This window comes from Notolabrus celidotus, chromosome 13 (assembly GCF_009762535.1).
Source record: "Notolabrus celidotus isolate fNotCel1 chromosome 13, fNotCel1.pri, whole genome shotgun sequence".
In the NCBI taxonomy this organism is placed as follows: domain Eukaryota; kingdom Metazoa; phylum Chordata; class Actinopteri; order Labriformes; family Labridae; genus Notolabrus; species Notolabrus celidotus.
Genome location: NC_048284.1, coordinates 35,008,712 through 35,020,852, shown reverse-complemented (window position 1 = coordinate 35,020,852; position 12,141 = coordinate 35,008,712). Strand labels below are relative to the sequence as shown.

Below are 12,141 nucleotides of genomic sequence, written 5' to 3'. Positions count from 1 at the left end.
TGAATGTTGAAGTGAGGTCTCCGGACCGTGGGCAAGGAGGTGAATGCATCAATACATGCGAGGCACTGGAGGACTCTGCACTCAGCAGCGATGCAGAATTAACTCCTGCCCAACATGTCACAGGTGAGGAGCAAGCGCTGGGTAATGGTGGAAATACAGACAGTGCTGCACCGAGTAAGCAGGTTGAGAGGAGGGAGGAAGGAGGAGTCCAAGCGGGTCCTGCGCCTCCCTCTACTCCCGCTGAAATGTGTTCACTTGAGGTTGACACCGTGCCTGAGACAGCAAGCTCCCTAGTGATGTTTGATGATAAACCTGAGGTGCAGGCCCCTGGGCGGGAGATACAATGTGTGAGTGAGACAGAGGTTGAGATGGATGTGTCCTCACTGATTAGTGCTCATAAAAGACTTAGCATGAAATTGGGTAAGAAAAGAGTGAAAAAGCTAAAAAATAAAATGTAACGTCTCAAAGGTAAAAGTATGAAACAATTATTTCTCTTTCTACACATCATGGTAGCCGCGCTACAGTGTCTCTCTCTCAATGTGAATGGGCTCAGGAGTGTTGAGAAGCGCACTGCCTTTATTAAATCCGTCAGGGCCGATTTAATTTTCCTGCAGGAGACGAGGTGGGACGAAAACATCTCGCAGGAACTCTCGAGACACTGGAAAGGGACTGTGCTGTGTGCGCACGGGACTGCAAGGTCCTGTGGAGTGGCTACTCTCATCAAGAATACTGGCAGTATAAGAGACATTGAACTGGTGCACAGAGATGAGTGTGGACGTTTGTTGATTGTTGATTGTATTATACATAATGTAAAGGTAAGACTGATGAATGTGTATGCTCCAAACACAGACATACAAAGAAAAACATTCTTTGTGGGCCTACACAAATGGTACACAGAAAGGGTCTTGATAGTGGGTGACTTTAACGTAGCGCTTACTGCAAGGGATGTATCAAAAAATAATACTTTCAAAAGTGACCACAGCAGGACAGTGCTAAATGACATGCTGTCAAATTTCAATCTGATTGATTTATGGAGGGCGGCTAACCCCTGGAAAAGAGCCTTTTCCAGGAGACAAATTGTCCTGGGTAAACTCAAACAATCCAGGCTGGACCTGGCCCTTGCATCGGCCACCATGATGAAAGTAGTAAATGATGTAAAATATGAATTTAATTCTTGGAGCGACCATTCCACGTTGCTCTTTAGTCTTGGAAATGTGATAAAAAGCAGGGGGTGTGGTCTATGGTGCTTCAACGCTAGTCTCGTGGAGGATAAAGGTTTCAAAAAGACCATGGCTTCCTTTTTAGAGCGTGTGGCGTGTGAAATGCCGTATGTAGATGACCTGAATGACTGGTGGGAAAATGTAAAAGTGAGAATGAAGAAAAAAGCGATGAACTTCAGCAGAGAAAAGAAGTGGAGAGAAAATTGCACTGAAAACATGTTGAGACAACAACTGAATGAAGAATTGGAAATTTTGAATGAATCTGTTGGTGTGTGCACAGAAAAATATGTGTCTTTAAAAGAACAATTAGAAGAGATAGAGAAGCAAAAATGTAAAGGTGCTGCAATTAGGAGCCGAGTGCAATATTTGTACGAAGGGGAGAGGTGTACTGCCTTTTTCCTTGGCCTAGAGAGACAGAAACAACAAAAAACTGAAATTGTAGAATTAAGAAACAAAGGTGGTGCACTTGTAAATGAAACACACGAAATCCTTAAAGAAGTGCAAAATTATTATGAAGAGTTGTTCTCCAGCCAAGACTGCGATGCAGACGCATTAACTCTTGCGTTAGGATCTATAAAAAGAACTGTAAGTGTTGAAGACAGAAATTGGTGTGATTGTCCTGTAGATGGCGTCGAAATCAAAAATGCAATCTCTGGTCTAAACACCAACAAAAGTCCGGGTAGCGATGGGTTGACGGCAGAGTTTTATCAGGCTTTTTCTGATTACTTAGTGCCAATATTGAGTAAAGTTTTCAAATTTGCAGACGAGAATAATGTGTTGCCAGGAAGCATGTCTGAAGGCATCATAAATATATTTTACAAAAATAAGGGGGATAAAACCAGCCTTAATAATTACAGACCCATCAGCCTACTCAACACGGACTACAAAATAATTGCAAAGGTGTTAGCAAACAGGTTAAAAACAGTAATTGGGACAATCATTCACCACAACCAAGCTTACAGTATACCGGACAGAGACATTTCAGACTCCATTTTAAATATTAAACAATTGGTAAAACAAATGGAAGCCGATGAGGGACTCTGGCTAGCAATCGACCTCAACAAGGCCTTCGACCGTGTGGAGCATGAGTTTCTACATGCTACACTGGAAAGATTTGGCTTTGGCAAGGGTTTCGTGAGTTGGATTGACCTATTGTACAGCAAGGCTGAGAGCAAAATTAAATGTAATGGTTTCGTGACGGACTCGATTAAAATAAATAGGTCGATTAGACAGGGCTGCCCACTGTCGGCTTTGCTATACAGCATCGTGGCAGAACCTTTAGCAGCCTTAATGATAAATGATGACAGCATTCTCGGGATAGGTCCTGAAAGTGACAAGATTGTGCAATATGCGGACGATATTAACATACTGGTGAGGAGCAAAAATGACATTGCACCTGTGTTAAAACATCTGCGAACCTATGAGCTAGCCTCTGGTGCAAAAATTAATGAGGAAAAATCTGAATTGATGTTCCTCGGTAAAGCAAAATCAGTAAAGAATGTGTGGGGTTTTAAAACTGTGTGCACACTGAGGAAAGTTTTGGGTGTTTATGTGGGAACACATGAAGATGAAGCAGATGATAAAACATGGAAAGAAGTAATTGGTAAAATGAAGTGTGTGTTGAACTTGTGGAAAGCCAGAGGCCTCTTCTTGAGAGGAAGGGTAACTGTAGTAAATGCGCTCGTGATGTCAAAAGTGAACCATGCATTGAGCACTTGTGCATTGCCGGCCTGGGCCTTGAAAGAAATGACAGATGTAGTTAATAGCTTTATTTGGAAAGGACGAGCAAATTTGATAGCTCACAAAACAATGATAGCGGGTAAAAATCAGGGTGGGCTAGCTTTGATCGACTTGAAAACTAAAAAGTCAGCACTCAGATTGAAATTAATAGGTAAATTTATGGCTCAGGACGTGCACTTGGTTTGGAAAAACTTTCTCAGCAGGTCAATAAGTACGTTTGGTCTCCGCAGCACAGCCAACCTGTTGCAGCTTCACAAACCGGAATCATACAGTCACCTATCAACGTTTTTCCAAGAAGTGCTCAGTGCGTGGATCAAGGTTTTACCCCTGACTGTCCCAGAGTGTGGAAAGAGAGCTCATGTGCTGCAGTTACCCTTCCTCTCAAGTCCATACTTCACGAGGGGCGGGAGGCCACTAGTGTGCAAGGCCTTGTCCGATGCAGGCCTGGTGCAGGTAAAGCACATTGTGAACGCGGGGGGGGATATTGATGTGCCTGCCATTGTCAGTGTACTCAGATGTAAAAATATTGCATACAGAAGAGGTGTGGTGCAAAATATATGTGAGTGTGTGATGGGTTGTGTGCCGGAGGAGTGGAGAAAACTCCTCAGGTCCAGAGCTGCAAAGGTGGAGGGCGATGGCGTGAGGGTCCTCCTGTGTCTCGGTGAGAGAAAGCACAACATCACTTCAGTCAAAAGTAAAACATGGTATCATAGCTTGCTCACATCAGAAATCAAACAACCCACAGCTAACATCAAATGGCGCGCTGCATACCCACATCTTGACACATCAGTCATCTGGCGCAACATTTCAGTACCCCACACCACACATGCAGTTTTCAACCTGGATTTCAAGCTGAGGCACAGGAGGATCTTCACTGGCATCGTCCTCCACCAAATGCATAAAGACGTGTATGCACGACAGTGCGAGGTGTGCAAGATGGAGGACGAGGATGTTGAGCATATGTTTCTGAGGTGCGTTAAGCTCTCTTCCTTTTGGGACAGCATCGCGGGTCTGTTGAAGACGCACTGCTTCTTCGACCTGCGTGCTGAGAAAGAGTGGGAATTGTATGTGTGGTTTGGGATTGTGGAAAGAAAGAGAAGGAATTCAATGATTGTGAATATTGTCTTAGCGTTGGCAAGAATGGCGATTTTTAGTCGCAGGAACTTTGCACTGTATGAAGGGAAATTGTTGAATGTATGGAAAATGTTTGTGTGTAGGTTGAAAGGGAGTTTGAATGTGATGTATTGTGCCAATCGGGAGTTTTTTGAAGGGACAATTATTGGGGACGCTACTCTGTGCACCTTGGTAAATGGGGCGGTGGGCTTTGAGTTCTAAGAATTTCTTTTCATTCTGTTTTGGTGATGGGGTTATTTTTCACTGTTTTTTTGGTGCTTTGGGATACAGGTTTATTTATGAGTGGGGTTTCTTTTTTTAGGAATTTTCATTATCTTTAAGGTGAATTTTGTAATTTGTGTTCGAATTTGATCCTTTTTTTGGGTTTGTTCTGTGTCTGTGTTTAATAATGTGGGTGTCATTATGATTGTTTTTATGTGATTCTGTCTGTTGGGTATATTAATGTTGTTGTTGTTGTATGTAAATATGTAAAATGTTATTTTTGATAATAAAAGATAAAAAAAAAAGCGTGCCCGATCTCGTCCGATCTCGGAAGCTAAGCAGGGTCGGGCCTGGTTAGTACTTGGATGGGAGACCGCCTGGGAATACCAGGTGCTGTAAGCTTTTTGCCCCAGCCCTGCAGCAGGCTGCCAAATACATACAAGTGGCCGTTTGGCACATGCAACTGTCGCTTACGGCCATACCACCCTGAGCGCGCCCGATCTCGTCCGATCTCGGAAGCTAAGCAGGGTCGGGCCTGGTTAGTACTTGGATGGGAGACCGCCTGGGAATACCAGGTGCTGTAAGCTTTTTTGCCCCAGCCCTGCAGCAGGCTGCCAAATACATACAAGTGGCCGTTTGGCACATGCAACTGTCGCTTACGGCCATACCACCCTGAGCGCGCCCGATCTCGTCCGATCTCGGAAGCTAAGCAGGGTCGGGCCTGGTTAGTACTTGGATGGGAGACCGCCTGGGAATACCAGGTGCTGTAAGCTTTTTGCCCCAGCCCAGCAGCAGGCTGCCAAATACATACAAGTGGCCGTTTGGCACATGCAACTGTCGCTTACGGCCATACCACCCTGAGCGCGCCCGATCTCGTCCGATCTCGGAAGCTAAGCAGGGTCGGGCCTGGTTAGTACTTGGATGGGAGACCGCCTGGGAATACCAGGTGCTGTAAGCTTTTTTGCCCCAGCCCTGCAGCAGGCTGCCAAATACATACAAGTGGCCGTTTGGCACATGCAACTGTCGCTTACGGCCATACCACCCTGAGCGCGCCCGATCTCGTCCGATCTCGGAAGCTAAGCAGGGTCGGGCCTGGTTAGTACTTGGATGGGAGACCGCCTGGGAATACCAGGTGCTGTAAGCTTTTTTCCCCAGCCCTGCAGCAGGCTGCCAAATACATACAAGTGGCCGTTTGGCACATGCAACTGTCGCTTACGGCCATACCACCCTGAGCGCGCCCGATCTCGTCCGATCTCGGAAGCTAAGCAGGGTCGGGCCTGGTTAGTACTTGGATGGGAGACCGCCTGGGAATACCAGGTGCTGTAAGCTTTTTTGCCCCAGCCCTGCAGCAGGCTGCCAAATACATACAAGTGGCCGTTTGGCACATGCAACTGTCGCTTACGGCCATACCACCCTGAGCGCGCCCGATCTCGTCCGATCTCGGAAGCTAAGCAGGGTCGGGCCTGGTTAGTACTTGGATGGGAGACCGCCTGGGAATACCAGGTGCTGTAAGCTTTTTGCCCCAGCCCTGCAGCAGGCTGCCAAATACATACAAGTGGCCGTTTGGCACATGCAACTGTCGCTTACGGCCATACCACCCTGAGCGCGCCCGATCTCGTCCGATCTCGGAAGCTAAGCAGGGTCGGGCCTGGTTAGTACTTGGATGGGAGACCGCCTGGGAATACCAGGTGCTGTAAGCTTTTTTGCCCCAGCCCTGCAGCAGGCTGCCAAATACATACAAGTGGCCGTTTGGCACATGCAACTGTCGCTTACGGCCATACCACCCTGAGCGCGCCCGATCTCGTCCGATCTCGGAAGCTAAGCAGGGTCGGGCCTGGTTAGTACTTGGATGGGAGACCGCCTGGGAATACCAGGTGCTGTAAGCTTTTTGCCCCAGCCCTGCAGCAGGCTGCCAAATACATACAAGTGGCCGTTTGGCACATGCAACTGTCGCTTACGGCCATACCACCCTGAGCGCGCCCGATCTCGTCCGATCTCGGAAGCTAAGCAGGGTCGGGCCTGGTTAGTACTTGGATGGGAGACCGCCTGGGAATACCAGGTGCTGTAAGCTTTTTTGCCCCAGCCCTGCAGCAGGCTGCCAAATACATACAAGTGGCCGTTTGGCACATGCAACTGTCGCTTACGGCCATACCACCCTGAGCGCGCCCGATCTCGTCCGATCTCGGAAGCTAAGCAGGGTCGGGCCTGGTTAGTACTTGGATGGGAGACCGCCTGGGAATACCAGGTGCTGTAAGCTTTTTGCCCCAGCCCAGCAGCAGGCTGCCAAATACATACAAGTGGCCGTTTGGCACATGCAACTGTCGCTTACGGCCATACCACCCTGAGCGCGCCCGATCTCGTCCGATCTCGGAAGCTAAGCAGGGTCGGGCCTGGTTAGTACTTGGATGGGAGACCGCCTGGGAATACCAGGTGCTGTAAGCTTTTTTGCCCCAGCCCTGCAGCAGGCTGCCAAATACATACAAGTGGCCGTTTGGCACATGCAACTGTCGCTTACGGCCATACCACCCTGAGCGCGCCCGATCTCGTCCGATCTCGGAAGCTAAGCAGGGTCGGGCCTGGTTAGTACTTGGATGGGAGACCGCCTGGGAATACCAGGTGCTGTAAGCTTTTTGCCCCAGCCCTGCAGCAGGCTGCCAAATACATACAAGTGGCCGTTTGGCACATGCAACTGTCGCTTACGGCCATACCACCCTGAGCGCGCCCGATCTCGTCCGATCTCGGAAGCTAAGCAGGGTCGGGCCTGGTTAGTACTTGGATGGGAGACCGCCTGGGAATACCAGGTGCTGTAAGCTTTTTGCCCCAGCCCTGCAGCAGGCTGCCAAATACATACAAGTGGCCGTTTGGCACATGCAACTGTCGCTTACGGCCATACCACCCTGAGCGCGCCCGATCTCGTCCGATCTCGGAAGCTAAGCAGGGTCGGGCCTGGTTAGTACTTGGATGGGAGACCGCCTGGGAATACCAGGTGCTGTAAGCTTTTTGCCCCAGCCCTGCAGCAGGCTGCCAAATACATACAAGTGGCCGTTTGGCACATGCAACTGTCGCTTACGGCCATACCACCCTGAGCGCGCCCGATCTCGTCCGATCTCGGAAGCTAAGCAGGGTCGGGCCTGGTTAGTACTTGGATGGGAGACCGCCTGGGAATACCAGGTGCTGTAAGCTTTTTGCCCCAGCCCTGCAGCAGGCTGCCAAATACATACAAGTGGCCGTTTGGCACATGCAACTGTCGCTTACGGCCATACCACCCTGAGCGCGCCCGATCTCGTCCGATCTCGGAAGCTAAGCAGGGTCGGGCCTGGTTAGTACTTGGATGGGAGACCGCCTGGGAATACCAGGTGCTGTAAGCTTTTTGCCCCAGCCCTGCAGCAGGCTGCCAAATACATACAAGTGGCCGTTTGGCACATGCAACTGTCGCTTACGGCCATACCACCCTGAGCGCGCCCGATCTCGTCCGATCTCGGAAGCTAAGCAGGGTCGGGCCTGGTTAGTACTTGGATGGGAGACCGCCTGGGAATACCAGGTGCTGTAAGCTTTTTGCCCCAGCCCTGCAGCAGGCTGCCAAATACATACAAGTGGCCGTTTGGCACATGCAACTGTCGCTTACGGCCATACCACCCTGAGCGCGCCCGATCTCGTCCGATCTCGGAAGCTAAGCAGGGTCGGGCCTGGTTAGTACTTGGATGGGAGACCGCCTGGGAATACCAGGTGCTGTAAGCTTTTTGCCCCAGCCCTGCAGCAGGCTGCCAAATACATACAAGTGGCCGTTTGGCACATGCAACTGTCGCTTACGGCCATACCACCCTGAGCGCGCCCGATCTCGTCCGATCTCGGAAGCTAAGCAGGGTCGGGCCTGGTTAGTACTTGGATGGGAGACCGCCTGGGAATACCAGGTGCTGTAAGCTTTTTGCCCCAGCCCTGCAGCAGGCTGCCAAATACATACAAGTGGCCGTTTGGCACATGCAACTGTCGCTTACGGCCATACCACCCTGAGCGCGCCCGATCTCGTCCGATCTCGGAAGCTAAGCAGGGTCGGGCCTGGTTAGTACTTGGATGGGAGACCGCCTGGGAATACCAGGTGCTGTAAGCTTTTTGCCCCAGCCCTGCAGCAGGCTGCCAAATACATACAAGTGGCCGTTTGGCACATGCAACTGTCGCTTACGGCCATACCACCCTGAGCGCGCCCGATCTCGTCCGATCTCGGAAGCTAAGCAGGGTCGGGCCTGGTTAGTACTTGGATGGGAGACCGCCTGGGAATACCAGGTGCTGTAAGCTTTTTGCCCCAGCCCTGCAGCAGGCTGCCAAATACATACAAGTGGCCGTTTGGCACATGCAACTGTCGCTTACGGCCATACCACCCTGAGCGCGCCCGATCTCGTCCGATCTCGGAAGCTAAGCAGGGTCGGGCCTGGTTAGTACTTGGATGGGAGACCGCCTGGGAATACCAGGTGCTGTAAGCTTTTTGCCCCAGCCCTGCAGCAGGCTGCCAAATACATACAAGTGGCCGTTTGGCACATGCAACTGTCGCTTACGGCCATACCACCCTGAGCGCGCCCGATCTCGTCCGATCTCGGAAGCTAAGCAGGGTCGGGCCTGGTTAGTACTTGGATGGGAGACCGCCTGGGAATACCAGGTGCTGTAAGCTTTTTTGCCCCAGCCCTGCAGCAGGCTGCCAAATACATACAAGTGGCCGTTTGGCACATGCAACTGTCGCTTACGGCCATACCACCCTGAGCGCGCCCGATCTCGTCCGATCTCGGAAGCTAAGCAGGGTCGGGCCTGGTTAGTACTTGGATGGGAGACCGCCTGGGAATACCAGGTGCTGTAAGCTTTTTGCCCCAGCCCAGCAGCAGGCTGCCAAATACATACAAGTGGCCGTTTGGCACATGCAACTGTCGCTTACGGCCATACCACCCTGAGCGCGCCCGATCTCGTCCGATCTCGGAAGCTAAGCAGGGTCGGGCCTGGTTAGTACTTGGATGGGAGACCGCCTGGGAATACCAGGTGCTGTAAGCTTTTTTCCCCAGCCCTGCAGCAGGCTGCCAAATACATACAAGTGGCCGTTTGGCACATGCAACTGTCGCTTACGGCCATACCACCCTGAGCGCGCCCGATCTCGTCCGATCTCGGAAGCTAAGCAGGGTCGGGCCTGGTTAGTACTTGGATGGGAGACCGCCTGGGAATACCAGGTGCTGTAAGCTTTTTGCCCCAGCCCTGCAGCAGGCTGCCAAATACATACAAGTGGCCGTTTGGCACATGCAACTGTCGCTTACGGCCATACCACCCTGAGCGCGCCCGATCTCGTCCGATCTCGGAAGCTAAGCAGGGTCGGGCCTGGTTAGTACTTGGATGGGAGACCGCCTGGGAATACCAGGTGCTGTAAGCTTTTTGCCCCAGCCCTGCAGCAGGCTGCCAAATACATACAAGTGGCCGTTTGGCACATGCAACTGTCGCTTACGGCCATACCACCCTGAGCGCGCCCGATCTCGTCCGATCTCGGAAGCTAAGCAGGGTCGGGCCTGGTTAGTACTTGGATGGGAGACCGCCTGGGAATACCAGGTGCTGTAAGCTTTTTGCCCCAGCCCTGCAGCAGGCTGCCAAATACATACAAGTGGCCGTTTGGCACATGCAACTGTCGCTTACGGCCATACCACCCTGAGCGCGCCCGATCTCGTCCGATCTCGGAAGCTAAGCAGGGTCGGGCCTGGTTAGTACTTGGATGGGAGACCGCCTGGGAATACCAGGTGCTGTAAGCTTTTTTGCCCCAGCCCTGCAGCAGGCTGCCAAATACATACAAGTGGCCGTTTGGCACATGCAACTGTCGCTTACGGCCATACCACCCTGAGCGCGCCCGATCTCGTCCGATCTCGGAAGCTAAGCAGGGTCGGGCCTGGTTAGTACTTGGATGGGAGACCGCCTGGGAATACCAGGTGCTGTAAGCTTTTTGCCCCAGCCCTGCAGCAGGCTGCCAAATACATACAAGTGGCCGTTTGGCACATGCAACTGTCGCTTACGGCCATACCACCCTGAGCGCGCCCGATCTCGTCCGATCTCGGAAGCTAAGCAGGGTCGGGCCTGGTTAGTACTTGGATGGGAGACCGCCTGGGAATACCAGGTGCTGTAAGCTTTTTGCCCCAGCCCTGCAGCAGGCTGCCAAATACATACAAGTGGCCGTTTGGCACATGCAACTGTCGCTTACGGCCATACCACCCTGAGCGCGCCCGATCTCGTACGATCTCGGAAGCTAAGCAGGGTCGGGCCTGGTTAGTACTTGGATGGGAGACCGCCTGGGAATACCAGGTGCTGTAAGCTTTTTTGCCCCAGCCCTGCAGCAGGCTGCCAAATACATACAAGTGGCCGTTTGGCACATGCAACTGTCGCTTACGGCCATACCACCCTGAGCGCGCCCGATCTCGTCCGATCTCGGAAGCTAAGCAGGGTCGGGCCTGGTTAGTACTTGGATGGGAGACCGCCTGGGAATACCAGGTGCTGTAAGCTTTTTGCCCCAGCCCAGCAGCAGGCTGCCAAATACATACAAGTGGCCGTTTGGCACATGCAACTGTCGCTTACGGCCATACCACCCTGAGCGCGCCCGATCTCGTCCGATCTCGGAAGCTAAGCAGGGTCGGGCCTGGTTAGTACTTGGATGGGAGACCGCCTGGGAATACCAAGTGCTGTAAGCTTTTTTGCCCCAGCCCTGCAGCAGGCTGCCAAATACATACAAGTGGCCGTTTGGCACATGCAACTGTCGCTTACGGCCATACCACCCTGAGCGCGCCCTGTGGTGGGAAAAATACAGACATGATAGTATGTTGTTCTTGCTTTGATCAGAAGCTAGAAACATTCACACATACCAAACCTCCTGTGATTTGCATATTGTTATCTGTTCCCATGGCTGAGGAGCAGACCATAAGGTGAGAAGTCAGGAAGGTGACCAGGAAGCAAGAGGTGATAAGAAACTCTCTTGTTTGTCTTACAGTTCTTTGAAGATGCTTAATGATGTGTTAATACTATTCTCTGAAGAGGATAAGTAACGTGTTGTATCTTCACTCTGGGTCAGTTGAGCAGACCTTGTCTCGGTTGTTAGATCACTCTGCCATCTGACCGCTTTGCAAAGCTTACTGAAGGCCGGAATAAAGCTCACAAAGACAAACCGTTGTTGTTTGAGTCTATCATTTCCAGATTTCCACCACAAATTTGGTGTCAGAAGTGGGATCGCAAGAGTGAGAGTTCCTGGATCCCGGCTTCAAAGGTGATAGTGCACGTCCTGGAGAAATATCTTCAGCTTCATCCTCCCCAGAAAAGGACGGGTCGAGACGGAGGACCTGAGATCCGGACCAGACTCTTTCACCTCTGCGATCGACACAACTCAATGGTGAGAATCTGAAAATTTGACTTCTAAATCTATGTCATAGAAAATTTTAGATCTTTTGTGAGAAAAAAAAAAAAAAAAAAAAAAAAAAAAGAGAGAGAAAAACAGAAATTAAGTAAAGAAATAACTGTCTGAAAAAGTCCCTGGGAGGGTTAAAGTCCCTAAAAAGGGTTAGAAGCCCTTAAGTTAAAGGGTTAAAGTCCCTGAAGGGTTAAAGTCCCTGACCAAATGTTTTAAACCAAGGTTTAGAAGAAACCTGGAGGTGCACGGACGCGTGGCCTTTACAACAGCGCGCTGTGGGGAACAGACAGATAGTAAATAAAATAAAATAAAATAAAAATAGGAAAAAAAAAACAAAAAAAAAAGGTTCTAAATTGAGATTTTTAAACAAAACGTATATAGTAATAATTGGTTCCATCAGTTGGTTAGATTGTTACAAATATTGCGTTATTCTCA

At 50.7% G+C, this 12,141-nt stretch overlaps 34 non-coding genes across 34 annotated transcripts; all 34 read left to right on the top strand.

Annotated features, from left to right (window-relative positions):
- The first annotated feature begins 4,763 nt into the window (after positions 1-4,763).
- LOC117824723 lies at positions 4,764-4,882 on the top strand. The gene has a single exon (XR_004633656.1). It is a non-coding gene; the product is annotated as a 5S ribosomal RNA (ribosomal RNA).
- A 67-nt stretch (positions 4,883-4,949) lies between these two features.
- On the top strand, positions 4,950-5,068 carry LOC117824722. Its single transcript, XR_004633655.1, has one exon. It is a non-coding gene; the product is annotated as a 5S ribosomal RNA (ribosomal RNA).
- A 66-nt stretch (positions 5,069-5,134) lies between these two features.
- LOC117824721 lies at positions 5,135-5,253 on the top strand. Its single transcript, XR_004633654.1, has one exon. It is a non-coding gene; the product is annotated as a 5S ribosomal RNA (ribosomal RNA).
- A 67-nt stretch (positions 5,254-5,320) lies between these two features.
- On the top strand, positions 5,321-5,439 carry LOC117824720. The gene has a single exon (XR_004633653.1). It is a non-coding gene; the product is annotated as a 5S ribosomal RNA (ribosomal RNA).
- Positions 5,440-5,505: 66 nt separating this feature from the next.
- On the top strand, positions 5,506-5,624 carry LOC117824717. The gene has a single exon (XR_004633651.1). It is a non-coding gene; the product is annotated as a 5S ribosomal RNA (ribosomal RNA).
- Positions 5,625-5,691: 67 nt separating this feature from the next.
- Positions 5,692-5,810, top strand: LOC117824716. The gene has a single exon (XR_004633650.1). It is a non-coding gene; the product is annotated as a 5S ribosomal RNA (ribosomal RNA).
- A 66-nt stretch (positions 5,811-5,876) lies between these two features.
- LOC117824715 lies at positions 5,877-5,995 on the top strand. Its single transcript, XR_004633649.1, has one exon. It is a non-coding gene; the product is annotated as a 5S ribosomal RNA (ribosomal RNA).
- Positions 5,996-6,062: 67 nt separating this feature from the next.
- LOC117824714 lies at positions 6,063-6,181 on the top strand. Its single transcript, XR_004633648.1, has one exon. It is a non-coding gene; the product is annotated as a 5S ribosomal RNA (ribosomal RNA).
- Positions 6,182-6,247: 66 nt separating this feature from the next.
- Positions 6,248-6,366, top strand: LOC117824713. The gene has a single exon (XR_004633647.1). It is a non-coding gene; the product is annotated as a 5S ribosomal RNA (ribosomal RNA).
- Positions 6,367-6,433: 67 nt separating this feature from the next.
- LOC117824712 lies at positions 6,434-6,552 on the top strand. The gene has a single exon (XR_004633646.1). It is a non-coding gene; the product is annotated as a 5S ribosomal RNA (ribosomal RNA).
- Positions 6,553-6,618: 66 nt separating this feature from the next.
- On the top strand, positions 6,619-6,737 carry LOC117824711. The gene has a single exon (XR_004633644.1). It is a non-coding gene; the product is annotated as a 5S ribosomal RNA (ribosomal RNA).
- Positions 6,738-6,804: 67 nt separating this feature from the next.
- LOC117824710 lies at positions 6,805-6,923 on the top strand. Its single transcript, XR_004633643.1, has one exon. It is a non-coding gene; the product is annotated as a 5S ribosomal RNA (ribosomal RNA).
- Positions 6,924-6,989: 66 nt separating this feature from the next.
- LOC117824709 lies at positions 6,990-7,108 on the top strand. The gene has a single exon (XR_004633642.1). It is a non-coding gene; the product is annotated as a 5S ribosomal RNA (ribosomal RNA).
- A 66-nt stretch (positions 7,109-7,174) lies between these two features.
- Positions 7,175-7,293, top strand: LOC117824708. Its single transcript, XR_004633641.1, has one exon. It is a non-coding gene; the product is annotated as a 5S ribosomal RNA (ribosomal RNA).
- Positions 7,294-7,359: 66 nt separating this feature from the next.
- LOC117824705 lies at positions 7,360-7,478 on the top strand. The gene has a single exon (XR_004633639.1). It is a non-coding gene; the product is annotated as a 5S ribosomal RNA (ribosomal RNA).
- A 66-nt stretch (positions 7,479-7,544) lies between these two features.
- Positions 7,545-7,663, top strand: LOC117824704. Its single transcript, XR_004633638.1, has one exon. It is a non-coding gene; the product is annotated as a 5S ribosomal RNA (ribosomal RNA).
- A 66-nt stretch (positions 7,664-7,729) lies between these two features.
- Positions 7,730-7,848, top strand: LOC117824703. Its single transcript, XR_004633637.1, has one exon. It is a non-coding gene; the product is annotated as a 5S ribosomal RNA (ribosomal RNA).
- A 66-nt stretch (positions 7,849-7,914) lies between these two features.
- LOC117824702 lies at positions 7,915-8,033 on the top strand. The gene has a single exon (XR_004633636.1). It is a non-coding gene; the product is annotated as a 5S ribosomal RNA (ribosomal RNA).
- Positions 8,034-8,099: 66 nt separating this feature from the next.
- On the top strand, positions 8,100-8,218 carry LOC117824701. The gene has a single exon (XR_004633635.1). It is a non-coding gene; the product is annotated as a 5S ribosomal RNA (ribosomal RNA).
- Positions 8,219-8,284: 66 nt separating this feature from the next.
- LOC117824791 lies at positions 8,285-8,403 on the top strand. Its single transcript, XR_004633718.1, has one exon. It is a non-coding gene; the product is annotated as a 5S ribosomal RNA (ribosomal RNA).
- A 66-nt stretch (positions 8,404-8,469) lies between these two features.
- Positions 8,470-8,588, top strand: LOC117824790. Its single transcript, XR_004633717.1, has one exon. It is a non-coding gene; the product is annotated as a 5S ribosomal RNA (ribosomal RNA).
- A 66-nt stretch (positions 8,589-8,654) lies between these two features.
- LOC117824789 lies at positions 8,655-8,773 on the top strand. Its single transcript, XR_004633716.1, has one exon. It is a non-coding gene; the product is annotated as a 5S ribosomal RNA (ribosomal RNA).
- Positions 8,774-8,839: 66 nt separating this feature from the next.
- Positions 8,840-8,958, top strand: LOC117824788. The gene has a single exon (XR_004633715.1). It is a non-coding gene; the product is annotated as a 5S ribosomal RNA (ribosomal RNA).
- A 67-nt stretch (positions 8,959-9,025) lies between these two features.
- On the top strand, positions 9,026-9,144 carry LOC117824787. Its single transcript, XR_004633714.1, has one exon. It is a non-coding gene; the product is annotated as a 5S ribosomal RNA (ribosomal RNA).
- Positions 9,145-9,210: 66 nt separating this feature from the next.
- LOC117824785 lies at positions 9,211-9,329 on the top strand. The gene has a single exon (XR_004633712.1). It is a non-coding gene; the product is annotated as a 5S ribosomal RNA (ribosomal RNA).
- A 66-nt stretch (positions 9,330-9,395) lies between these two features.
- LOC117824784 lies at positions 9,396-9,514 on the top strand. Its single transcript, XR_004633711.1, has one exon. It is a non-coding gene; the product is annotated as a 5S ribosomal RNA (ribosomal RNA).
- Positions 9,515-9,580: 66 nt separating this feature from the next.
- Positions 9,581-9,699, top strand: LOC117824783. The gene has a single exon (XR_004633710.1). It is a non-coding gene; the product is annotated as a 5S ribosomal RNA (ribosomal RNA).
- A 66-nt stretch (positions 9,700-9,765) lies between these two features.
- On the top strand, positions 9,766-9,884 carry LOC117824781. Its single transcript, XR_004633709.1, has one exon. It is a non-coding gene; the product is annotated as a 5S ribosomal RNA (ribosomal RNA).
- A 66-nt stretch (positions 9,885-9,950) lies between these two features.
- On the top strand, positions 9,951-10,069 carry LOC117824780. Its single transcript, XR_004633708.1, has one exon. It is a non-coding gene; the product is annotated as a 5S ribosomal RNA (ribosomal RNA).
- A 67-nt stretch (positions 10,070-10,136) lies between these two features.
- Positions 10,137-10,255, top strand: LOC117824779. The gene has a single exon (XR_004633707.1). It is a non-coding gene; the product is annotated as a 5S ribosomal RNA (ribosomal RNA).
- A 66-nt stretch (positions 10,256-10,321) lies between these two features.
- LOC117824778 lies at positions 10,322-10,440 on the top strand. Its single transcript, XR_004633706.1, has one exon. It is a non-coding gene; the product is annotated as a 5S ribosomal RNA (ribosomal RNA).
- Positions 10,441-10,506: 66 nt separating this feature from the next.
- LOC117824725 lies at positions 10,507-10,625 on the top strand. Its single transcript, XR_004633658.1, has one exon. It is a non-coding gene; the product is annotated as a 5S ribosomal RNA (ribosomal RNA).
- A 67-nt stretch (positions 10,626-10,692) lies between these two features.
- On the top strand, positions 10,693-10,811 carry LOC117824777. Its single transcript, XR_004633705.1, has one exon. It is a non-coding gene; the product is annotated as a 5S ribosomal RNA (ribosomal RNA).
- Positions 10,812-10,877: 66 nt separating this feature from the next.
- On the top strand, positions 10,878-10,996 carry LOC117824727. Its single transcript, XR_004633660.1, has one exon. It is a non-coding gene; the product is annotated as a 5S ribosomal RNA (ribosomal RNA).
- The last annotated feature ends 1,145 nt before the right edge of the window (positions 10,997-12,141 follow it).